Below are 22,699 nucleotides of genomic sequence, written 5' to 3'. Positions count from 1 at the left end.
TGGTCTTCCCTCTTCTTGATGTTCTTGTGTTTTGCAAATTGTATCTTGGGTGTTCTATGTTTCTGGGCTAATATCCACTTATCAGTGAGTTCATATCTAATGACTTCTTTTGTGATTGGGTTACCTCACTAAGGATGATATCCTCCAGATACATCCATTTGTCCAAGAATTTCATAAATCCATTGTTTTTAATAGCTGAGTAGTATGCCATTGTGTAAATGTACCACAACATTTTCTGTATCCATTCTTCTGTTGAGGGACATCTGGGTTCTTTCCAGCTTCTGGCTATTATAAATAAGGCTGCTATGAACATAGTGGAGCATGTGTTCTTATTACCATTTGGAACTTCTTCTGGGTATATGCCCAGGAGAGGTATTGCTGGATCTTCTGGTAGTATTATGTCCCTAGGCATGCATACAGTGACATCAGACAGGCAGCTGGAAGCAGCTATGGGGATATAAAACAAGGGCAATAAGATTTTTTTTATTGAGACATATAGTGGGTTAACCTCATGCTGCTGTATTCTAATGCTAATTTCGATCCCCTCCAAAACTGCCCCCAAAGCTGACAGAGTCCACAAAAAAAGACACTGAGTGACCCTGCCCCCAGTTAATTCTGATTGGTAAATAAAGATGCCAGCAGCCAAGGGCTGGGGAGAAGAGACATAGGTAGGGTTTAGGTTTCCCAGGGTGGGGACCCCAAGGGAAAGAAGGGAGGGGAAGAAAGGAGCCACCACGGAATAGGAAGAGTACAGGAGGGTGAAGGAGAGCTGCAATTGAATAGTTGAGCCATTAAAAAACTTGGCCATGCAGGGTAGCCAATTGGAGTTAAGAGCAGCCCAGATGGAACATAGAAATTAGTAAGCAGTAACACAGAGTTATCAGTAGAGAAGGGGATTCTAACAGCATGGAGGGCAGGCAGTTGCCCAGCTATTGTGCTGCCTAAGGCATATTTAAAAATATAAAGGCTGGGTGTGTGTTTTTCATCCAGGAACTTGAATGTTCTAAAGTAGGAAGAAACCCTGTGTGGGGATTTATGAAATATTTTTTACAACAGAGACACATGAATCTCAAGCCAGCAGGATGGCTAAAGTTGTGTATTTGGGATAGTTGGACAGCCCACATATATTAGAAGGGCATAGTCAAAGAAATGACATCAGAACAGCCCCTCAGATGGGTGAGGAAGAGGTTGACACACATGCTGTCTCCTGTATGGACACTCAGGACCTTTCTGAGGACATTGGGCCCCCTGTCCCCCTCACAGGAGCACCTTGATTCCCCTGCCTGTCCACAAACTGTGCTGACAGCCTCTTTAGCTGTCTCCTGTCACCTGTGCTTCTTCAGTTATGTCCTAGTACAGCCTTTAGCTCTGCAGCTTGATGAAGATTCTTCTCCCACAGGTGGCCAGGAGTCTAAGTATTCCCAAAGGCATAGCCCATGCACCCAATTGCAGGCATAGCCCACGCACCCACCTGCAGCCATAGCCCATGCACCCACCTGCAGGCATAGCCCATGAACCCACCTGCAGGCATAGCCCATGAACCCACCTGCAGGCTTAGCCCATGTACACACTTGCAATCCTATCTGCTCAACGTACTCTTGGTGATTGTATACACTAGCTTACCTCTATGGATCTGTTCTTCATGTATCCTGTGATTTCCTTTATTCTTTTGTTTCCTACCCCAATCTATTGACTCATACAGCCTTCTCATTTCTTCACTTTGAAGCCTCATTAATGGAATCCAGCCTATGGTGGTTGAATAAGAATGACTGCCCCCACCCCATAGACTCATATGTTTGAATGCTTAGTCATCACTGAGTAGAACTACTTGAGAGAGATTAGGAGGTGTGGCCTTGTTGGAGTAGGTGTGGCCTCGTGGAGGAAGTGTGTTACTGGGAGGTGGACTTTGAGGTTTCAAAAGCTGAAGCCAGGCCCAGTGGCTGGCTTGCTCTCTCTCTCTCTCTCTCTCTCTCTCTCTCTCTCTCTCTCTCTCTCTCTCTTCCTGATGTCTGTAGATCTGGATGTAGAACTCTCAGCTACTTCTCAAACACCATGTCTGCCTGTGTGCCACCATTCTTCCCATCATGTTGAAAATGGATTAAATCTCTGAAACTGTAAGCCAGCTCCAATTAAATGCTTTCTTTTATAAGAGTTGCTATAATCATGGTGCTTTTTTACAGCAATAGAACACTAAGACAGAAGTTGATATCAGTTGTCAGTTATTGCTATGACAAGCCTGACCATGCTGCTGGTGGCAAAGTGTGGAGTTTGGGACTTTGGGTTAGGAAAGCAGTTGAATGCTTTAAGTGGGGCTTAATAAGCTGTACTAGTCAGAATGTGGAAGACAGGGGTGCTGAGAGAAATCTAGATTGTTATGGCCCAGTTAAAGAGGTTCTAAAGGAGAAAAATACTAGTAAGTGATTTAGAGGCTGTTCTTGTAATATTTTGGTAATGAACATAGCTACTTTCTGCCCTTCTCCAAAAAATCTGCCTGAAGCCAAATTAAAGAGTTTTGGATTAATGTCATTGGCAGAGGAGATTTCAAGACAGCCTCGTATTGACTCTGTCATGTGGTTAATAACGGCCAGTCTTATGCAGATATAATAAAGGAGCTAGCTGAGCAAGAAAAAAAAAATAAAAATATGTAGAGTTTGAGGAGAAAGGGAGCACTAGGTCGAGTAATGGGTCAAGTAAGCTCAAGGAGATAAGAAGTTTCAAGGAAAGCCTGGTGCTAAAAGGATTCAAGGGAGTAGTGACCTCTGGGCAAGCAGAACAACTTGACAGCTTTGGACATGTGGTTCTAGCTGTAGAGTAAAGGACATAAGAAAGGTGTTTCCATGGCTATAGACAGCTACTGAGGCCAGGCATGTGTCAGGGCTATCCATGCATGGAGAGCCAGAAAGGCCATTCTGTGAAGTTGTGAAGGTGAAGTCTGGATTTGGTTAGAGACACCAAGATGCTGCAGATGCCAGAGCCATGAGATATCTGTTGAGGAGAGCCGTTAACAGGAAATAGAACTGTTCCCAAGAGAGAAACATGTGTTGTAGTCAACAAAGCTGAAAGGAGTTGGAGATCTGAAGAGTGAGTTGACATCAGACAAGAAAAGGCTGAATTTGCAGTTTTACCAGCAGGCTCTCAGTTTTGTTTCTGTCATTATCTTATTATGCTTCCTGTCCTCCCTTTTGGAATGATAATACATCCTGTGTCATTGTATGTCAGAAGAGACTTTCATCTTTGAACTTTTAAACAGGGTTAAGGCTGTTATAGATTAAAGGGACTTTTGAAGTTGGGCTGAATGTATTTTTTTTTTTTTTTTTGCATTATGATATGACTACGAGCCTATGGGGGAAGGGAGTGGAATGTGGTGGTTTGAATAAGGATGTCCCCCAGAGTGTTTGAATGCTTAGTCATTAGGGTGTGGAACTACTCAGGAGGGATTAGGAGATAGAGCCTTTGTTGGAGTAGGTACAGCATTGTTGTCCTGGAGATTGGTTTAGAGGTTTTAAAAGCCCAAGCCAGATCCAGTCTCTGTTTCTGTCTCTCTGTCTTTCTCTCTGCCTTTCTCTCTGTCTCTGTCTCTGTCTCTGTCTCTGTCTCTCTCTCTCTCTCTCTCTCTCTCTCTCTCTCTCTCTCTCTCTCTCTCTTGCCAATCTCCTCCTCTGCCTGAGGAGAGCCTGGTTTAGAATTCTCAGGTCTTCCTCAGCATCAGCCTGCCTACTGCCATGTTTCCTACTATAGTGAAAATAGAATGAATCTCTGAAATTGTAAGCAAGCTCCAGTTAATTATTTCTTCTCTAAAAGTCACCATGGCTATGACATCTCATCACAGCAATAGAACACTTACAAGACACAGCTAAACCCCGTTCTCTCCTATGATTTTATATCTGGGCATCCAACCAGACCTTTTCTGCTGAATTAATCCTGAGTGCCACCAACTCTCAATACCCTGGGTGTGCCTGAGTGGTCATCACCTGAGATGCTGGCTTCTTTTACTTCCAGACTTGAGCCATTTTACTTTTAGATATGGCTCTCAGAAGACTTCCCCACTTCCACAAGTCGAAGTTCACCCTCTCCAAACACTGTACCCCATGAAGTAAGTAGCCTTCATGGCTTTGCTGGCAAACTGTCTGGTCATCAACACCTCTGAGATTTTATATCACACCTGTTCACATGTGGCTCTCTTCTCCACATCCCAGATTATATCACTCTTGGAGTATTGTCTAAATTCCATATCTTCTGAAACCCTTCATGTCTCTAGAATATGTAGCTTGAGGAATGAAGATATACATACTCAGTGGCCCAGAGTGCCCAATGAAGGTCCATAGCTAACCAATCAAAATAGAGAGCGGTCAGCAATATCTCAGACCCCCTGCCAGCGGAGGGGGTGCTTCTGATGTGGATCTCTGGAACAAGGGAAAGAGAGACAGACAAACAGACAGACAGACACACACACACACACACAGAGAGAGAGAGAGAGAGAGAGAGAGAGAGAGAGAGAGAGAGAGAGAGAGACCGGGCCTGCCATAGGCATTTGGAAGCCTAGATTGGGATGTTACATAATCACAGATAAAGAGGGACAGATTTCCAACATGAATAAATAGCAACAATGACAAACATGTCTATTTTGATTTCCTGGGAAATATTGTCCTTTTTTGAAGTTTATTGTGTACTCACAGATGCACGCCCAAAGACATCTTTTTCAAGAGAATTTTTAGAGTACACTAAACAATGTCAAATTGAATACATTCTATTTTTGAATTCCTGCACCTAGCTGCAGTGGGAAAAAGCTTTCACATCTATCAGCAGGAATGTTCCAGATTCAACAAGCAATTCGGTGACTTTTTATGTGCATTGCTTTTTTTAGACCCCAGCTTACTATTTATGTGGTCAATGGAAACAGTGGTCAGCACTGAAGAGAAAACACCACATGGCAAACAGTGAAGAATTATGCCCGAGGAAGACTAGGCAAGCTTGTTGTCCTTCCCCCACTATAGAAGGGCATGGGCTCAATTTGTCTTTTTTTTCCCCCCCGAGACAGGATTTCTCTGTATAGCCCTGGCTGTTCTGGAACTCACTTTGTAGACCAGGCTGGCCTCAAACTCAGAAATCCACCTGCCTCTGCCTCCTGAGTGCTGGGATTAAAGGTGTGTGCCACCACGCCCGGCCCAAGTTGTCTCTTAATGTATAGGAACAAGTCACATAGGACATTGAAAATCCTCTTGCTTTACTCTGTTCTGTAGCTTAGACATGTATCAAAATTACACTATCAAATCCAAAACCTTGGTACTAAGAATCCAAGTGTCCAGTGTGCTTCTCTTTGCTGATATGAAAAAAACAAAACAAACAAACAAACAAACAAAAAAACAACCTGACTAAATTCACCTTGGGGAGGAAAGGATTTATTTCATCTTACATTTCCACATCATAGCCCCTTGTCCCAAGGGCATGAATCTAAAGGCAGAAACCAAGAAGAAATGCTGCATAATAGCTTGCTAAGTTTGCTTTCTTATATGACTCAATACTACATTAATCATCAGCCAAGAAAATGCCCTTACAGACTTGTCCACAAGCCAATCTGATGGAGGAAATTTCTCAATTGAACTTTCCTTTTCTCAGGAAACTCTAGTTTATGTCAAGTTGACAAAAACTAACCAGCACACCAAGGGATACTCTTTCACAGAGTTCTTAACTCAACCCATCAAGTAAGTAGAAACAAGTCCTTGTAGCTCAGAGTGAACACCGGTCTGGAGTATGCTCTATGGTGAATGTTTCTCAAAATCTAGCTTGCACATAAGAATCAGGTCAACTGCTTGGGACTGAGGAGAAGGTAATCTTTCTTTCCACTAAAGATCTCACTGCCCCTGAGGTCTTTTGCTTCCAACTCTACTTTAAAGTTTATCACCAGAATTCTAAATCACACATGGCCTTGATGTTGCCTTTTTCATTCTAGTTTCTCCCCCTCAAGCCATGACCTCTACAGTCACTCTCAGGACGTGATGGACGCCAGAAGAAATGGGAACCTCAAGACTGTCAACAGAAAGTCAACAGGCAACTCAAGGCCAATGAATGACCAGTTAATGAACAAGACAGCAGATATGGCCATATTCAAAATTCCAAGTCCTAAGTTTGGGATGCTCGATAGGGAATAGTTTAGGTGATTTTGGTACCCCAGACAACATTTTATTTGTGTTTGTGCATGTCTCTATGTGTGCAAATGTCTATGCACCTGTGTGTGAATGCATGTGCAGGCCCGAAGACAACCTTGGGTATTATTCCTTAGAAACTGTTCAGCTTGGTTTTTGTTGTTACTTGAGACAGGATCTCTCACTGGGACATGGAGCTTGCTTATTCTGTTCCTAGTATCCAGGGATCCTTCTATTTCTGCCTCACAAGCACAAGGATTATAAGTATACACTACCGCACCTAGTTTCTTATGTGGGTGTTGAGGCTTGAACTAAGATCCTCAAACTGCCAAGGCAAGCACTTAGTCAACTAAGTCATCTCCCCAGGTCCCTGTTTCAAATATTTCATACCTAGTTTTTGCCTTCAATGAGCAGAGCATCTAGTAGGTAGACCAGTTGCCCCATCTCTTTTCCACTGCCAACCAGATTTCAATAGAGCCTTTTGCAGTGATCTGTGAGAATAGGATACTGAGAATCCAAGACTGAGATATCTAGACTTCCATGATATCTGGCCACCTCAAAGGCTTTTTCTCTCCTTGAGTTGAGTCATCAGGGAGGTAACATCTCACCTGAGTCCACATACTTTCAAGCCATATAGAGAATCATTTAGTTTGCCCTCCCCATACCCTAAACCCCAGAAGGCACAGCACCCCCTTCAGGATACACTGAGTATCTGTAGCCAACTGAAGTATTCATGATTGTTAACCTTGTTCAGTCATAACCCCTAGGTTTGTAACTACAGATGCCACAGTTTCCCCTTGCAGGATGTACCATGTATCTGTTACTATCTGAGGCTCTCTGACCCATGCTGGGTTGAGGATGCTTGAAACTGGGGTGATTTTTCAGCTTGTCACTTTGCTTTCATTTGTGATGTACCACAAATCTGTTCTGATGCACTGCTTCCTGAATATATACAACTGACATCATTTATTCAAAAAGACAGATGCAAAGATCTTTAAGGTGTTATTTTTTTCCCCTTGATTCTTTTTGCTGGGTTGAAGGAAGATGTCACCTGTAACGTAGTGACAGTATTTATAATTTTGATGATGCTAATTTCATGATGCATGAAAGTTCCTCTGTGATCTGAGACATTCATCATCATTTAGATAGCGCTGTGGTGGGTGTTACACAATGAATATGAGCATAGAGCCTTCTCTCTTTCTCCCACTCCTTATTTCTCTGACTACAGAAGCATGCACACATCATGATGTTTCCACACTGACATAAGCACAGGTGTATTCTTGGTTACATCAGGAATCTTACAAGTCTCTTTTTTTCCCCACAAAGAGACAGCAGAAATAATTAGGATGGTACTAGAGAAGGTGTGTTTGCTGCTAATTTCTCTCAGAGTCCAGGTGGGAAAGAGAAGACAGGCTCCACGAAGTAGTTAGAGAAAGACTGGCACTAACAATACAGACAGGGTATAAGAGAACTATGCAAAGCTGTGGGGTGGCTTGAGACGACAGTCCCAACCTGAAGAGGCAACTACAAGGAGCCATTAACAGCAGTGAGGGACCTTATTTAGAGAATGATTCCTGATAGGGCTTATGACCTTCAGGAGAAAGAGGACAGCTTTCCATGACCCACAAGGAGGAGCATGGCTTTGGCCAACAGGGTTCTCCAGAGATTTGGGCTTCAGACACCTGATAGCAACGAAGCAAAGAGCATAAATGATGTGCATGTAGAAACCGAGCCAGAGAGAAGACAGAAGGACTGTGGCAGTCTCAGTTAAGCGAATTACACACTTGTCCTCACTGGCAAGTGCAGTGAAAGTTGTGAGTTTTAAAGAAATGAGCAGAGGACCCAGGATTGGTGGCTTTTAATCCCAACCTGGGAGACAGAGACAGATGGATCTCTGTGAGTTTGAGGTCGGCCTGGTTTATATAAAGAGCTCAAAGCCAGAGAGAGAGAGAGAGAGAGAGAGAGAGAAATGCAGAGAAGGAGGAAGGGAGAGAAGGAGGGAGGATGGGTGAGAAGGAGGAAGAGACAGAGGGAGGAGAGGGAGAGAAACAAAAGGGAGAGAGAGAGACAAAGACAGACACAGAGGCTTTGAGACAGAGGTATCTCTGCTAAAAAGGAAATGGTGGAGTTGGGAAATGCTTATCTGGCAAAGTGAGCCCACAAAAAAAACCTGTTGTGGTGGTGCTTGTGTGTAACCCCCATATTGGGAGTACTGGATAAAGCCAGAAGGACACCCTGCCAATTGCTGACCAATTTACTAGTCAGTCTAGTAAAACCAGAGCGTTCCAGGCTCAATGAGAGACCTCAAAAAATAAGGTGAGGTCGATAAAAGAAGATACCTGATGTCAAACTCCACATGTGTGCATGTGCATACACAAAGGCACACATACTCAACCAACACATACACACACACACACACACACACACACACACACACACACAGAGTGAGTGAGTGAGTGAGTGAGTGAGTGAGTGAGTGAGTGAGAGAGAGAGAGAGAGATCACAAGTAAGCAAGATAAAGTGTAGAGTACTCATACCTACAGATGCAGAACTTAGCTTAACTAGGGACGACCCCCTGAGCAGTTGGAGTCCTGGCATGTATACATCCATAGAGTCTGAGGCCAGAAAAGAAGAAAAGCACAGAAGGTGTTCCTAGAGGCATTGCTGGGGTCTAACTTGGCTTTCCACAGAAGCTATGTGGTTAGCTGCAAACACTCACAGAATAACTGAAGGAGAGAGAGATCACCACACTGAGCATGGAGGCACCACCTCTGTCCGAGGAATGTTTGTCATGACTACAAGAAACGAAACTGGTTTTGACTTCCTCAGAAGCCAGGGCCTGAGGAACAGGGCTTGTGACCTCGTTTTCCTGGAGTCCCATTCTACGTGGCTAATCAACAGCTGTTTTGACAGCCTCCTATAAATACAACGCAGGCAACAGCAATAGCATTTCCTGACTTGAATCCAGTCAGAGGAGGTGCGTTCATCGCTGAGTCATGCTCCCAGCTGCCACAGTGGGTTCCGGGATCAGAGGCTTAATGAAGTAGGCTGCCAAGAAAAGGATGTGTCTGGGGTCCCAGTTCGTTGGAATTTGAAGCCCCCGGAGAGTTTGGCCCTTGTTTGGTATCAGAATCGAGAACAGTAGGGGTACTCAGGACTGGAGGGCATCAAAGCTAAGGCTTCTGTCAGTTGACTTGTCGTTCACGAGATGCCCCTGCGTTCCCACACAGGCTATGCACGGCAGCTTTCCCAGGGGAAAATTTCTTTCTGAATACAAATGTAACTCTTTGTCAGAGAAGCAGTGTACTGGTTGGTTATCACTGTCAACAGGACACAACTTAGGGTCACCTGACAAAGGAGTCTTAGAGAGGCATTACCTAGAGCAGGATGGCCTGAGGGCACGTCTGTGGGGACTGTCTTGGTTGTTAATTGAGGTGGGAAGGCGAGCACTTCAGGATTAGGCAGCACTATTTCAGGGGCTCACCCCTGAGCTGTATAAGAAAGGGAAAGGCTACCTGGCAAGTGAGCAGGCAACACGGGTGTGTCCCTTTCTGCTCTCCACTGGATATGACGTGCCTGGCTGCTCAAGTCCCTGTGCTGAGATCTTCTCAGGGATGGAACTGTATGGTCAGGATATTTGTCATTGCAGCAGCAACATAAACAGAACAACTGGTATGTTAGTATTAAGTTAATCCCCTCACTGAAGCCACGATAAGTATATTCACAATAGAACTGGCTACTGAAATAACACATACATGCATACATTCACACACACATACACACACATATATACTCACACACACACATACACATGTATACACATACACACATATGCTCATACACACATACATACACACATACATACACACATACATACATACACTCACATACACACATATACATGTATACACATACAAACATACACATGTATACATATACACACATACACACTTATACACATTCACACATATATACATATACATACACATACACAACTTCATGCTTGAAAGCCTTTGTTTTAAAATGTTGATTAAAGGCAATCTTTAGATATCTTTCAGGATAGCAGAAGCTTGAGATGAGGGTCACAGACATGTCAATCTGACTTCAGTAATCATATAAATTAATAAGGAACCCTTACCCATAATGCTTCCACGGTCAGACTGGAGGTGCTACAGTGACAGGCTTAGACCCAGGAGACATTCAGTGTCTCTGCTCTCCATGGATAGCAGTGATCCAGTTGCTTAAGAGGCAAGGAAGGTGGCATCCTGGCCCAGGGCTCTGATAGAAGTCATTGTGGCATGCAGCAATTGACACAAGTTTTGATGTCATTACATGCTGCTAACAGTGGAAAAACCAACAACCAACCAACCAATAAACAAACCCACAGGGGACCTGGAGTTGTAGCTCAATTGCTAGAGTGCTTGCTTGCTTGGCATGCACAAGGCCTTAAGTTTGATTCCCCCAGCACTGCATGAGAACAGGAGTGATGATGGCACATGCCTATGAGCCCAGCCCATGAGCAGCAGAGGCAGGAGCATCTGATGTTCAAGGACATTTCCAAATTCATAAAACGTCGTAACGACCAAGAGAGTGATGGAAAAATCAGAAGATCCCCACAGTAGACCCTGCTGGGAGCAACACTGAGTCACGCTACAGGAAGAACAGATGCAGCTGGCTCTCCAGAGAGCCCTGGAGATCTTCTTTGTTCTCCGCTGATCTCCCTCCTTCACCCCTCCAAAGCTCCTTCTCTCTGACCTACTTTTCCATGGGTTCCTGGCCCAGCTCATGGCATAGGAAACTGTGGCTTGAAGGTCCTCAGAGAGCAGCTCCTCCCTCCCCCACCCCACCCCCCACCCCATTTGCTGAGCAGGTGGCTTCTGCTTGGGGCTGGCCGTTCACCCTTCTAAGGGACACAGCAGCACTGACAGCATCCTTCCAGGAATCCTACAAAGAAAGCTGGAATACATACAGAAGCCAGCGGTGCTCTGGAGTGAATGAGTTGGGCAGTTTGCCTTGACAATGACACACAGCTCCAGCTGGGAGACTTGCTCATCCAGATGACCTAAGAATACAGAGAAGAAGCGTGACTCCCTCCCATGACATTTACTCACTGGCCTTCGAAACTGTGCATTTTTATTCCTGCAGACATCTCCAGAAAGAACAAATGGAGCTCGTCCAATCTCTAGAATAGTAGGAGGTGTTAATGATGTTGCTGTTGTTGTTCAAACATGTTTAAAATCTGTATCCTTTGAAGTACTAACACTATTCATGAAATGTTATTATCAGTAACTAAGTGGCTCCTTGGTCTTGATGGAAGGTTCATTGCCCTGTTACAATGTTACTACCTGCAGGGCAGTGGTGGAGCACGCCTTTAATCCCAGTATTTGGGAGGCAGAGGGCAGGCAGATTTCTGAGTTCCAGGCCAGCTTGAGTAAATTCCAGGACAGCCAGGGCTACACAGAGAAACCCTGCCTCGAAAAACCAACCAACCAACCAACCAAACAAACAAACCAAAATAATGTTACAACCCAGCCCAGCCTTCATCCTTCATGTGATGGGCTTGCTCCAGCTTATTGACCTTTCAGTGAATGTGGGATGGCCTCTCCAAGCAGGGACAATCAAGAACATGAGAACATGTTTGTGTGTGATCGCTCCATACAAGAGCTGTGGGCCTTATGGGAGGGACTCTCCCTCCAGCCTGGAATTTCAGAATGATCATCCCCAACCTGCCTGCTCCTTGTGGAGCTGCTAGGATACTCTTGAGGAGAAATCAAGGAACAAGATGTCTTGCTGCCAACGCTTAACTAGAGCACTTCCATCTTTGCCCACTGACCTTGGCATCTGCTTTTGACTGCTTTCCAGTCAGGTTTGTACCAGCGAACAAGTCTGCCTAACCAGCAACCGCACAGTCAGCAGCGTTCCAATGTATGTTTGTACCTGTGTATTGCCCGTGGGGGGCACGGACGTGTAGAGATCAGAGGTTGGCATCAAGGTGTTTCCTGAGATTGCTGAGCACCTTATTCCCTCGAGTAAGCCTGAGACTCACCATTTTAGTCAAGACTGGCTAACCAGTGAGCTCCCAGGATCCATATGGTTCCGCCTCCCAGGGCAAAGTTATAGGCCACACCCAGCTTTCTGTATGGAAGCTGGGATTCAGCTCAGGCTCTCATTAGCCACTGAGCCATATCCTCAGCCTCTTGTAATATTGATTTAAATATCCCTCACTCTTGAACTTTGACAAGTAAGCTAACATAGGCAGGATTTGGCTAGACAACGTACCGGACCCAGCTCACTGCCCTGTGCCCGGCATCGGTTTTTAAGGCAGTGGTGGTCACTGGCATGCTCTCTGCAAGCTCCAATGGTACAGGGACCACCGTGTATGGTCTCTTTAAGTCTCTGTTCTTGAATGGATGCTACCATTTCAGATCACATGTCCAACCCAACACCACTCAGCCACAGAGCTGCATGTCTCTGCTGGGAGGGAGAGGGAAAATCTGAAATACTTTCTAAAACTTATCTAGCCACTGTGTCATTTCTACTCTCTCACTGGGTTTTTCCTTTATGTTCAACTTTCCCTTTCCTATGCCAGGTCCAAAGAAGTATGCTTAAGAAAGACATTCATGATCACAGTACATTAGTTAACTGATCTTTTCTATAGTATATGTTCAGTATCTATCAACCAGAGTGGAACAAACAGAACCCACAGCAGTGAGACATATCTTTTTCAGCCCATACACTGTCATGAGCCAAGCTGTACAGAGTCCTTGAAATAGGACTAATCCTAATGAAGGTGCTCTCATGGTTAAAAAAAAAATCCTGAATTTTGAAGCTTGCATAAAAGTGAAAAACTATCTACTAGCTTTTGGGAAACTTAAAGAGGAAGATCATGAGTTTGAGGCTAACCTGTGCTACATAACAAGAGCCTCCAAACACACACACACACACACACACACACACACACACACACACACACAAAACCATAAAAGTGAAATATACAATTAAAATTTCTATCTCAATTATACCCTGGCTAGTTTTGTGTTAGCTTGACACAAACTGAAAGGATGGACCCCCCACTGAGAAAATGCCTTTACAGGATTCTGCTGTAGGGCATTTTCTTAATGTTTGCTGGGGGAAAGCCCAGACAATTGTGGGTGGTACCATCCCTGGGCTGGTGGTCCTGGGTTCTATAAGAAAGCAGACCAAGGAAGCCATGAGGAGCAAGCCAGTAAGCAGCACTCCTCTATAGCTTCTGCATCTTTTGCTGTCTCCAGGTTACTGCCCGCCCTGTTTGAGTTCCTGTCCTGACTTCCTTCAGTGATGGACAATGAACGATGTGAAAGTATAAGCTAAGTAAACCCTTTCCCCCCGACTTGCGTTTGGTAATGGTGTTTTATCATAGGAGTAGTAACCTTAACTAAGACAGATTGTATCTTGAAATGAAAATATTTTACATATTCAGCTCAGTGAAGTGTAATATTAAAATTAAAAGGTGAAGATGTAGCTCACTAGCTCACTATTACCCACAAGGCCCTGAGACTCAGCACTAGCAAAGAAAAAAAATAAATAAATCATGACACTAAGTCATAACCCATCTTTTGCTACTTTGTGGGTTCTTTTTTCTTCCACTTTCCTGCATCTTTTCCCCACTCTTTCAATCTTTGATCCTAACACTAAATAGGGGAGGAAAAAGAATACAGGGGAAAGGGGGCAATGTTACTGTTAGACAATTCCTGCTGATTAGGGGGGTTAAGTTCTTTGGGGGCAAGTTTGATCTTCACCATCAGGACATCTAATATCTTCTTGTTGTTTCTTCTTTGCACATGACTAACTAACAAATCTCGACTGACAACAATCAATGGTAACCAACCAACAACCTTGCCTCTCGGGGCCGTCTCAAAGGTCCTCAGAATTCCAAATGTCACACAGTCACAGAAATTATCTGCAGTTGGCAAAAATCACCCTCCTGCTAGAGCACGAGGCAAATCATAGTCAGCTGCTGTGGACAAAATGAAGCAGCCCCATATCCCACACCTGTGATTGAAACAGAAACAGGTACCCATAATATTTCTTTGTTTTTCAAAGAAACTAGAACTTCAGAAATGTCACTACATTAAAATTCACACATACACACATACTTGTGATGACACACTCACACACACTTTTGATGACATACACATGCACACTCACATACATACGTTAGCACACACACTTGTAAGGACACAAATACATACACACTCCCATGCATACATAAGCATACTTGTAAGGACACAAACACATGCACACACACATTCACACTTTCATGCATGTGTGCAAATGAATAAACAAACAAAAAAGCCCAACAGTAGCCCCTGCAACCTGCAAGTCACTAGATAAAGTAGGGAACAGAAACAGAGGCCGGAGGCCAGAGCAGAGAGCAGGGGACAGGAGGCACTAGGAAACCTTTTTTGGTGGGGCTCTGAAAATTTCCATGCATAATAGTTCTTTTTTCTTGGGCTAGTCAAATGCTTTCCCAAGTCCAACAGCTCCTTCTCTAAGAGATATCTGCAGAACCCTCTGGTTGCTTTAACAAAAGCAGGCAGCAGGACTGGAGAGATGGCTCAGTGGTTGAGAGCACTGACTGTTCTTCCAGAGGTCCTGAGTTCAAATCCCAGCAAACATGTGGTGGCTTACAACCATCTGTAATGTGCTCTGACGCCCTCTTTTGGTGTGTCTGAAGACAGCTACAGTGTGCTCATATATAATAAATAAAACAAACAAAAACAAAAATAGGCAGCAGTAGACCAATCAGAAAGCGTAAAGACAAAAACCAGAGAATGGGATGCTCATATGATGTTTTTTAACCCCTTGGGATAATTGAGGGATCTAAAAGTCCACACATTCACATCAGCTCTTAGGCATGCTTAGGCAAGTCCCACGCATTTACTTCACAATGACCTCAGACTCTGTCAAGAGCAGCAGGCCAGAGGCAGAATTGTTACCTGCCTGGAGCAGCTGGACACATGCTTTAGATGTGTATAGATTCCCCCGTGGGAAAGGGGGTGAGGGGCAAGCACTTGGGTTCTAGCCACTTAAGGGAATCTTTTTAGCTGGCCCCTGAACTAGAAGTGCTGGACTGTCAGTGACCAAACATGACATTGCTGGCTTAGAAGAGTCACTCACAGAACAGATCCAGTACATAGAAATAGCCAACTTTATGGAGAGCGAAGGATGTGATGAATGTTGGCTTTCGCTGACAAACATGACACTAGACAAGAAGCCAGAAAGGTTTAGAAGACAGGGACAGAGATGGTTCCCAAGGAAGCCCAGACACTGCGACTGTCAGATAAAAACTCCATTTAAAATGCACTGAAAGAGCCAAAGGGAGCCTGGAAAAAAAAGGGCAGAAACAGACACAGGATCTTGCCACATGGAGAGCATTAACAAAGAAAAAGAACTCAACATCTCTGATTAAAAACTCTAGAAGTGTAGGACTCAAATGAAGTAGACAAGAGAGGAACTCAGAAGGCAAATTCAACAACACATTTGAAGACCGCCTGATTGAAGTTAACCATTCCATAAGAGCGGGACACGAAGGAGAAGAAACTGGTACAACTCAAGAGTGGTGGGCAACTCCCCAAATCTGAGATCTACTCATCAAACATCTCAGTGAACACTGGATAGGATTGACGCAGTTATGCGCAAATAGACACTCCACAATCACACTCGGAGGAAACAGAGAGACAGAGTGTTGGAAGTAGCAAGAAGGGACCCATCACATAGAGAGGAGCCTTGGAAAGATTAATGCCTTTAATCTCATCAAAATCTCATCAAAACCCAATGTAGACAAAAGACATGGAGGGGGCAACTTGCCACAAAAGAATAAAACTGCTAGGGAAAGAGTCCTTATCTGGCCAGTCTGCCTTTCAAAGTGAAGTGGAAGTTAGACACTGATATTAAAATAAAATAAACAAAATGGGAATATGGGCACATCTGTCACTGGGCCACCATACTTACAAAAATACTAAAAGAGTAGACTAGGCTAAAAGAAAAGGAAAAGGAAAATAATTAAATCCAACACACACACACACACACACACACACACACACACACACACACAAAATCAAAAGTATCAGAAGGATCAAGGAGAAGGCCCAGTAACTACTTAGCTAGCTGGTGTAAGGATTTGAGTTCAACCCCAGAACACATGAAAATTAAACAAATCCTGTGCTCTGGTAATCCCATTGCTGAGGAGGTGAAAGCAAGAGTCTTTCTGCTGGCTAGCCAGCCTAGCTTACTTGGTGAGTTCAGGGCCAGTGAGAGACCTTGTCTCAATGAAAAGGAGGATGGAATCTGAGGAACTGACACCTGAGGTAGTCTTCTGACCTCCAGATGTGTACACACAGATGTGCATCTGCGTACACACATGTAAACACACACACACAAACACACAAGCATTGGCTAGTGTTTACAGATGTTTGTAACTCCCCCTTTTTCTAATTGGTTTAAAATGTTACTCCATAAAGCAACAACTACAGACACCCGTTTATGGATATAAAATGTATACGGTCATAACCTGGAAAAAGAGCAGCATGAAGGCTCGGTGGGATGCGGGGTGGGGGGCTGTGGGTAATGGATTTGTTCACATTGTTGGTCTCAGTGTTGCTGTTGAGGCTGGGTAATTTACGAAGAACAAAGATTCATTTCTTCTGTCTTTGTGCCTACCATGACCCAGACCATGATGACAGCATCTACTGCCAACAGTGCCTGCATCTTAGTGTGGCAGAGGTCACCAAACAGAGGAGAAAGACACCGAAGTGACCGAGAGAAAGGTAAATCAGACTCTTTCCTCCATCAAGGGTCCATAACTAACCCACTTGTATAAATAGTGTCTTACTCTAAAATGGTGGTACCCACATGTCAATCACATCTTAAAGCCATAGCTTCTCAATAATAAATAGCCAATAAACAATGAAATTTCTATATGAGCAGAAGTTGGGACAGGAGCTAACATTCAAATCATGACAGTATTGAAGTTAAATTGGTAGTAATATAAAGTAGATACACACACACACATACACACACACATATATATAATATTTTTAAATGTTCCACATAAAAGAAAGTTGAGACTAAGAACATCATATGTCTGGTCTATATGGTCTGTGGTGATATCTCAATTGCATTTATATTCATTTGCTATGATAGCAGATTACCATGCACTTAGTGACATAAAACAGCATATATCTATCTATTGACTTACAAGGTCATAGATGGAAATGAGACTCAGGGTGTGGACATCTGACTTTTCCCAGGCTCCACTTCCTTTGGAATACCTGGGGGAAAAGCTACTTCCCTTCTTCTCTAGTCCCTAAAGGCCATCTACATTCTTGGCTTATGACCTCAGGCCTGAGTCAAAGCAGAAACTCAAAACTCATGAGTGCGTCCTCACATCTTCTCTGGCTCCGACCCTTCAGCTTCCTTCTGGAACCCTTGAGATGTTGAACCTGGAGTAAAGAGATAAGCCAGGGTCATCTCTCCATTTTGATCCTTAACTTAGACATGTCTGCAGAGTGCTTTTCACTCTAAAGGGAAATGCCTTTGTCTATTTAGGCTGCTATAACTAACTGTAAAGTGGACAACTTTGTGAGCAGCAGAGGTCTATTTCTCATAGTTCCACAGGTTGAGAAATCCAAGATGAATGTTCCTATAGTTCTCTGGTGACTGGTGAGCCTTCCTTTAGCTTATGGTGAGGGAGCAAGATGGCTTTCTGAGAGCCATTCTTTGATGGCAATGGTCCTAAGTCACCTTCCAAAGGCCCCAACTCCTAACATCATCACGTTGGTGGTTTTCAGTGATACATTCTGAGGAGACAAAGACACTCAGACCAAAACAATAAAACCATTGGTTCCATACCTTGAGACGGTTGTAAAACTTTTTCTGAGAGGCTGTAAAGAAATGTCCACTCACTCCATACAGGGCACTGATAACAGACAAAAGTTCCATTCATGTCCAGCTTTGCACACCAGTGGGTTTCCTGCGGTTCTTACAGGAGTATGGATGAGTAGCTACTTTCAGGAACACAGAAAACTCAGAGGCAGCTACCTTGCTGAGAAGCCCATTCCAACCTGAGCGACCACTCTGAAAAGCTACACCCCGAAAGCTTCTGCAGAATTTGCAGGCAGCTCCACAGGTTAGTCTTCTCTCTATAGCAGTTCTGACTATTGTCTTAGGGAGGTCCTGTAAGTTTTGGGGAATTCATGAGACTTATAAGTTGTATACATCCCAAGCTTTTTAAATCTTATTGACCTCCTGCATCTCATGAGCCCCTCTCTCTCTCCCTTACAATTCTGAGACAATTGCCACACAATAGGGATCATTACTGGGTTGGCCAGGTCTCCCTGTCTGAGAGTGAAAGGTTAAGGACTATCCAGACAGGATGTTGGAGTATCCACACTTACCAAGCCTTCTGATTTCTGGGACTTTACAGAATCATGAGCATTCTGATTGCATCCAGACCAGGCATCCAGAGTCAGAACCTTTGCCATGACACCTGAATATACATATATATGTATATATGTATATATATTCTTATTGCTCATAATGTTGAAAGCCCTCACCCCTTGGGGGCCCATTGGCAATATTCACAGTTCACAGAGTCATGAAAAACGTCTACAATTCCTTTGATACTTGGGAGCCTGCAGGAGGCAGGGACTTGGCCAAATATATTCCTACTTCTTCGTGGACCTCTATTTTTGACAAAATTTCTCAAGATGATAGTGGTGTACACAGAAGTGCATCCTGAAGGGAGACACTGGTCTGCATGCAGCCTCCTAGTGTAAAGTCCATCCGTACCCAGAGAGGGGCTGTGTTACCAAGGAGATAGAATGCCTAGGCAAAGAATTTGCTTGGGATGGGGTTCTGAAAGCTAAGGCATCTTTTCAGAGCCCTGACTGAGACACCGAACAGTGAGCAGTGAGTGCACACACACATGAACATGTGTATGCATGTACACACACACACATGCCATGCACACCACACATCACACATGCCACACACTTCTTTTTCCTTTTTGTCATGTGTCTGCATGCGTGATGAACATATGTGTGTGTGTACATGCATGCACATGTTCATGTATCTGTATATGTTGTATGTGCATGTTTACATGCATGAGGGTGTACCACTGTATGTGAGTATATGTGCACATGTGCGCAAACACATGCAGGAGTACAAGGCTGACATGGGGAGTCGTTCTTGCCGGCTCTCCATATTATTTAGTGAGGCAGGATTTCTCAGTTGATCCCAGAGTTTGCCATTTTAGCTAGTACCACTAGCTAGCTTGCTCTCGGGAATCCCTTGTCTCTGCCCTTCCAAGAGCTAGAATTGCAGATGGGCCGTGTTCACCTAGCATTTGGGGGAGTTCTGGGAATTCAAACTCTAGTCCTCAAACTCGTATGGCAAGCACTGAGCCATCTCCACAGCCCCTCGGGACCATATGCTTGGGCCTTGAGGGAAAACAGATTCGGATTCATGTCTGCAGGGCATAATGCTAGGAAAGTCCGTGTGGCCCTCTCCCTTCTGGTTCAAAATGACATCAGCTAGAACTGCTACTAAGGAAAAAGATACACAAGGGGGTACTCGCCCATCAAGAGCATGGCACGAGTTTATGATGCTAAGAATTTAGAATCATCTGTCTGCAAACATGCAAGATCCTTTAAAAAAATCATACCAAGTGTACTGGCTAGTTTTGTGTCAACTTGACACAGCTGGAGCTGTGAGAGAAAGGAGCTTCAGTTGAGGAAATGCCTCCATGAGATCCAACTGTAAAGCATTTTCTCAATTAGTGATCAAGGGGGAAAGGCCCCTTGTGGGTGGGACCATCTCAGGGCTGGTAGTCTTGGTTCCATAAGAAAGCAGGCTGAGCAAGCCAGGTGAGGCAAGCCAGTAAGTAACATCCCTCCATGGCCTCTGCATCAGCTCCTGCTTCCTGACCTGCTTGAGTTCCAGTCCTGACTTCCTTGGTGATGAACAGCAGTATGGAAGTGTAAGCCGAATAAACCCTTTCCTCCCCAACTTGCTTCTTGGTCATGATGTTTGTGCAGGAATAGAAACCCTGACTAAGACACCAAGGGAACTCTGAGATTATCCAATAAAGCAGAGGGCCAACCCCAAAGGACCCCCAGCTGTGCCTCCATGTTCTCTTGTTCCCTCAGAAATTCAGACATGATACTGGTCTTATACATTCATATTGAAGTGTTGTGAACGTGTGTGTGTGTGTGTGTGTGTGTGTGTGTGTGTGTGTGAGAGAGAGAGAGAGAGAGAGAGAGAGAGAGAGAGAGAGAAAGAGAGAGAGAGAGAGAGGTCAACATCAGATGTGATTCCTCTGAACACTGCTCACCCTCTTGAGGGGTACAAAGACAGGCTTTCCCACTGGCCTAAACTCTCTGATTCAGCTAGGTTGGCTTTCTGAACCGAGAGACACAGGTCTGTCTCCCAGCACTAGGACTTTAAGGGTTCACCAACCTGCCTGGCTTTTTAACTAAGCATTGCCCACCCCCCACGCCCGCCCCACAGCCAGGGACCGTGCATATTAACCATACAAAGTAGCACAGAAAAGGACACAGGAACTTGCCTCTAATTCCCAAAGCGTGGAGCCTGCCAGAGACAAATGGCGAAGGCTGTTTGAAGGCTGTTTTAAAGCTAATCTGCTTGCCCCTGTGTTTTTGAGTTGTTCATTTGAAATGTGCAATTACCTGTCATCATGGGAGAATCTCAACATGGAAACACTCAACAGGAGCCGAGGCAAAAGAAACCTAAGAAAGCACAGATCTTAGACATCAAACAGACAGTAATTCTCCTGGTCCTCCTGTACAGTCTTACATGCCACCCGTGAGTAAACAAGGCTCTGCCTGTCACTCTGTCATTTGTGACACACGCAGTCCTCTTGATTTAGAAGTCTTCAAAGCAACAGTGTCCTACCACAAAAAAAAAAAAAAAAAAAGTAACAAAGATCACAAGTAACATTCCCAAAGTGTCTCTCTAAATCCCTTCTCTGAGCCTTCAATTAAAGGAGAGGGCCGTCTGGATGGCCGAGGCTGCAAGTTCAGCATGCGGTCATGGGGTGAGAGCAAGGCGCGCGCGTGCGCGCACACACACACACACACACCTACCTGTACACACTTATAACCTGTGATTTATAGAGTTTAAGAAACTGGAAGAAACATCCTATTAAATAAAGGTTGTGTGAGGTATGTCAAAATACAACACAATCTTTTCCCTAAATGGAACCTTCTGGTTCTTTGGGCTTTAAAAGATAAGCAGTTGCCCTTTGTCCAAGATTTTGACAATTTTGAACCTGCTCATCCACATTTAAACCTCTGGGGGGCAGTAGAGGTTCACAGTTGAAATGATACTCTGTGTGTGTGTGTGTGTGTGTGTGTGTGTGTGTGTGTGTGCTTGTGTGTGTTCATTAAGGTGTGTGTGTGTGTCCACATGTCTGCGGTGTCTATGTGTGTGCACCCGAACATGTGTGCACATGTGTATTTATATATGTGTGCATGCACACAAGTGTGTCTGTGGTGTGTTCACAGGGTGATATACCTAGCAGTATGTAAGTATGATGCATTACAGATGTCCTCATGTGTGCTTGTGTGTGGAGCAAAGGTGGGTCAGGTGGTGGATGGCCTCAGAGCTGCAAGCAGCCTGTGAGCTGAGCTGACAGAGCTCAGGAGAGCCAGAAAGATCATGGCTTCTAGCCAGTGCCATGTTGGCCAGAGCCAGATGCCTTGCAGCAAGGCAGTCTAAACAGCAGAACCCAGGAAAGTGCTCTCTGGAGCTCACTGGAATGCGCTTTTCATCCAGGGACACTTTCTTGGGGAGCAGGGGAGAGGTGGTGGGCTGGGAGTTTTTCCTTACCCCCTTCTATTGGCCCGCCAAGGAGAACTGTGTCTTCTATCTCTGAGACCACAGATCCTCCAGCTGTTTGCAGGGGAGAGATAACTGACCTTAGGCTGAGATCTTGTGAGGGCCACCTACCCTGGGCAGAACAATGCAACAGCAGCAGAGCCGCCCCCAAGCGGCCTCTCTCTTGGAGACTGTGGATGTTGATTGCTTTGTTGAGCTTCTTCTGAGAAGACAATGGGGAAAAGAAATCGGGCTTTAATCCTTTCGTCTGGACCATCTGATAAGAAGGTCCAGGAAAGGGGCTGATAAAGAAGTTTGCAGATTACAATGAACAGAAGAGAGAGAGAGTCCAGGCAGCCCCAGGTGCTGACTTCTGTGCGGACCTGTGGAGCCCCTCCTTCATTCCTCTGCAAGGCCAGACTGCACTGCCGACTTGGAGAGCCGGAGGAGAATTAAACGAGACACTCAGGGTGTCTGGGAAGGCTTTGTACTCTAAAGTGTGGGTGTGTTTCTACTGCTGATATTGGCAATGCCTGACAAGGCTTCCTGCTTTGGCCTCCTTCACTGAGAGACCAGCTCAAGCTTCTGTTCACTCCCTTTAATGGTCCTGGGGAGCTCAGACTACACCCAGGCTCTGGACAACTTGGCCAGTCCTCAGATAAAGGACTGCAGGAAAC

At 44.7% G+C, this 22,699-nt stretch overlaps 2 long non-coding RNA genes across 4 annotated transcripts; both read right to left on the bottom strand.

The window, feature by feature from the left end:
- Positions 1–331: 331 nt before the first annotated feature.
- Positions 332–11,536, bottom strand: Gm33116. Of its 2 annotated transcripts, XR_382372.2 has the most exons (4): positions 11,113–11,536; positions 10,282–10,421; positions 9,659–9,763; positions 332–447 (listed from the first exon to the last, which is right to left on the bottom strand). It is a non-coding gene; the product is annotated as a predicted gene, 33116 (long non-coding RNA). The 2 variants fall into 2 exon arrangements; XR_001780948.1 differs by lacking the exon at positions 11,113–11,536 and having other exon boundaries at positions 10,282–10,889.
- A 5,852-nt stretch (positions 11,537–17,388) lies between these two features.
- On the bottom strand, positions 17,389–22,498 carry Gm33041. 2 transcript variants are annotated; one of them, XR_382371.3, is made up of 4 exons: positions 22,406–22,498; positions 22,155–22,245; positions 20,873–21,094; positions 17,389–17,626 (listed from the first exon to the last, which is right to left on the bottom strand). It is a non-coding gene; the product is annotated as a predicted gene, 33041 (long non-coding RNA). The 2 variants fall into 2 exon arrangements; XR_382370.3 differs by having other exon boundaries at positions 22,349–22,451.
- Between the last annotated feature and the right edge of the window lie 201 nt (positions 22,499–22,699).

The sequence above is a fragment of the Mus musculus genome, chromosome 13 (assembly GCF_000001635.26).
Source record: "Mus musculus strain C57BL/6J chromosome 13, GRCm38.p6 C57BL/6J".
Lineage (NCBI taxonomy): Eukaryota > Metazoa > Chordata > Mammalia > Rodentia > Muridae > Mus > Mus musculus.
Note: the sequence above shows the minus strand (reverse complement) of the source record. Positions and strands in the feature narration are given on the sequence as shown.